A 3,891-nucleotide genomic window follows, 5' to 3' on the forward strand; every position below is an offset into this window, starting at 1 on the left:
TCTCTCTCTCTCGCGCGCACACACACACACACACACACACACTTGTCACCTTATCTGACTATGATTGCTTCATCCAGTTGCAAACCCCTACCCCTGAGCTACTGATACATGCATAAGGGGGATACCTTATGCATGTGTCTTGGAAGAATCTGGTTGAAGCATAATTAAGCTGACGAGTATACGGACTTACTTCCCTTGGGTCTAGCCTCTTCATATACTCACTTAGCTTAATTGGATGTCTTAGAAAAATATGCTTATTGGTGGTTGATGGTTACACACACACACACACACACACACACACACACACACACACACATGCACGCATGCACACATGTTCCTTGATTTAATTCTATAGTGGGGTGGCTCTCCTTTAAACCGCGTAAAGACATTCCATACCAGTGGATAAAGTGTCTAGCTTATCGAACCTGAGTTTGGTTTTTAATAAGTATTGCTTAAAATTCAATATTTGGCTTGAGGATGGGAGACTTGTGGAGCTCTTGGCAAAAACAACTTCTTAAACTACTACAACTCTTTTTTAGGGCTACTACCCTTTCTACAATAGTTTGTCTTGGGTAGTGAATGAATGTTGGTTGGTCTTGGGTTGATCTCACCCCTTTACATATCTGTATAACCTTTCTATTGGCTTAGAACATCTTGTTTGTGTACATCTGATGGAACTCATCCCTATACTATATTTAACTAAACTGCCAAGACAGGTGAGAACACTACCTAAAACTTTCTTTTAATGGGTTTACTTCCCATGGAATGATTTTGTACACACTCTTAAAGGGAGTCTCGCATCCCAATCATGAGATGATTGTGATGCAAGTTGTGGACCTTGCCTATTGCATGAAAACTTTGTCCATGGCCCCCCTCCTTCTTCCTTCTTCCTTCTTCTCTCTTCTCTCTCCCACCTGCGCCATCACGATGTACCTACATATTAGACATGGATCTGCAATATCAAACTCATAGATAATCTTGTTTACAGTGCCTTGGGGAAATTTCATGTGCTAATAGACCAGGCGGGCTTCCATTTTCTACTATTCATTAAGGTGAGGGTTGAACCTTCGTGGTTCTGTGCTGATTCTAGGAGTAGAGCCTGCAAACGTTACCAGTCTTATCCAACTAATGGTAACTCTATATAAAGGTGAGGAATCCTCTCATCACTCACTTAGCCTTGAATCTCGTCTGTTTTACATTATGTGAAGTGTGGAGCGTGGTTTGCTTACTGGCTCACCGTTTGCATTGTGGAGATCTTTAAATTGCTGTAACTTGGATTTGATGCTCTTTCCCAAATCGGATATTGTTTTACTCAATGATACAATAAAATCTATTGAGGCTTAACCTATTGATTAACAATTGAACTTGTTGTTATTATCATGTCACTGGTGACCTATCATTGATGGAAAGGTTATGCCAAACCAGGCCATGTTTTCTTCAAATTCTTCACAAATTGATATCTCCATGAGGATGATTGAGCAGTAAGAGATCCTTCTTAGTGGTTTGAATTAGGTAATATTTTTTTGTGGTTATCGTTACATTCTATTGTCTCGGAGTGCTAGCCTAATTAACAAGCTTTTAAGCTTCTTTACTTGATATTGATTCTGCTTTTTTAAAATGGGGCACATTAGTTTTGTATAGGGTTTAAAGGATATATTTTATCTCATAAAGGATTATTGGTTCACTCTTTGTTAAACTCATGGTTCTTAACCTACCTAGTGCTAGGTTGATAAACTAACTAAATTTAGGGCATTTTTTCACTACGTGATAATATTGGCCATCCGAGTAACAGCGGCCATTTGTTGACTCGATATGCCTGTCTAGAATGGTGTTATTAGGCTTTCCCACTTAGCATTTAATATACTTTTAAAAAATCCACATTTTCTTGCTGGGATGCCTAGCTGGGTTGAGATCAAGATATTTTTTTGATGATAGGATAAAATTTTGGTTCGCGTATTGGTAATAATTGGTTTTACCTGCTTACTATCATACCTACCTAGCTTATGATGCATACTTTGATGATGGTTATTTCATAACCTACCTGGTGCTTGGGAATTTGCAAGTAGCATTTGGACTTTGGGCACTGCTATTTTTAGAGTGTGTAACGAGAATTAGGGATCACATACATAGTTTAGTTTTGAAATATTCTCACCTCATGTAAATGAGATATTCCTCTGAGTGTTTTCTACAAATTAAGGCTTTACATCCCTTCTTGAATTGGTTACTAATAAGGAACATGACTAGGTTAGTTAGTACTTCTATTGTTTGGGCTAAAGATCATTGCAGGTTAGTGCCTAGCTATTACTTTCCATGCTCTTGTTTATGGTACTTACACTCTAACTAAAAAATCAGATCCTAGTCACCCACTATGGTGCTGATCTGATAGCCTTAGATGGTTGCTCATAGACATTAAATTTGTTCTTAGTAAATAATTATGACTCATGTTGATAAAAAACAGTGCTAGTTCCTAATGCCTTCATTGGTCCAGTATTTACAGAAGTTCTCATCTGTTTTACATGGAAAGGTTATGCCAAACCGGGCCATGTTTTCTTCAAATTCTTCACAAATTGATATCTCCATGAGGCTGATTGAGCAATAAGACCTCCTTATTAGAGGTTTGTATTAGGTAATAATTTTTGTGGTTATAGTTACATTTTACTCGCTTGGAGTGCTTGCCTAATTAATGAGCCTTTAAGCTTTTTTACTTTATATTGATTCTGCTTTTTTAAAACGGGGCACATTCATTTTGTATAGGGCTTAAAGGATATATTTTATCTCATAAAGAATTATTGGTTCACTCTTTGTTAAACTCATGGTTCTTAACCTACCTAGTGTTGGGTTGATAAACTAACTAAATTTAGGGCTTTTTTTCACTACGTGATAATATTGGCCATCCAAGTAACGACGGCCATCTGTTGACTTGGTATGCCTATCTAGAATGTTGTTATTAGGCTTTCCAACTTAGCATTTGATAGACTTAAAAACAATCCACATTTTCTTGCTGGGATGACTAGCTGGGTTGAGATCAAGATATTATTTTGATGATAGGATTAAATTTTGGTTCGCATACTAGTAGTAATTGGATTTACCTGCTTATTATCATACCTACCTAACTTATGATGCATACTTTGGTGATGGTTATTTCATAACCTACCTGGTGCTTGGGAATCTGCAAGGAGCATTTGGACTTTGAAGCAAACTAAACTAGGTGAAGCACTACTGTTTTTAGAGTGTATAACGAGAATTAGGGATCACTTACATGGTTTAGTTTTGAAATATTCTCACCTCATGTAAATGAGATTTTTCTCTAAGTTTTTTCTACAAATTAAGGCTTTATATCGCTTCTTGGATTGGTTACTAATAAGGGACATGACTAGGTTAGTTTAACTTCTATTGCTTGGGTTAAAGATCATTGCAGATTAGTGCCTAGCTATTACTTTCCATGCTCTTGTTTATGGTACTTACACTCTAACTGAAAATCAGATCCTAGCCACCCCACTATGGTGTTGATTTGATAGCCTTAGATGGTTGCTCATAGACATTAAATTTTTTCTTAGTAAAGAATTATGACTCTTGTTGATAAAAAAGCACTGCTAGTTCCTAATGCCTTCATTGATCCGGTATTTAAGTACTTGTCCCTTACTTCTATTTTTTTGGTGTTGCTTTAATGACACTGATAAATCTATATTATTATGTCCTGGCAATACTTGGGAATATTTTGTGGACTTATTATACCTTGTTGGGGCATTTGGGAGAGTCAAACCAAGAGAAACCTTTTTGTTAATAAATTTGTTTCCTCAATAGGCTCTATTGATATGATGAAGAATGCCAGACTCACACTTGGGGGATGGCTTCTATGATAATCTTTTTTGTATTTTCCTTAAAATAGGA

The sequence above is a fragment of the Adiantum capillus-veneris genome, chromosome 13 (genome assembly GCF_014529385.1).
Source record: "Adiantum capillus-veneris isolate H3 chromosome 13, ASM1452938v2, whole genome shotgun sequence".
Classification (NCBI taxonomy): domain Eukaryota; kingdom Viridiplantae; phylum Streptophyta; class Polypodiopsida; order Polypodiales; family Pteridaceae; genus Adiantum; species Adiantum capillus-veneris.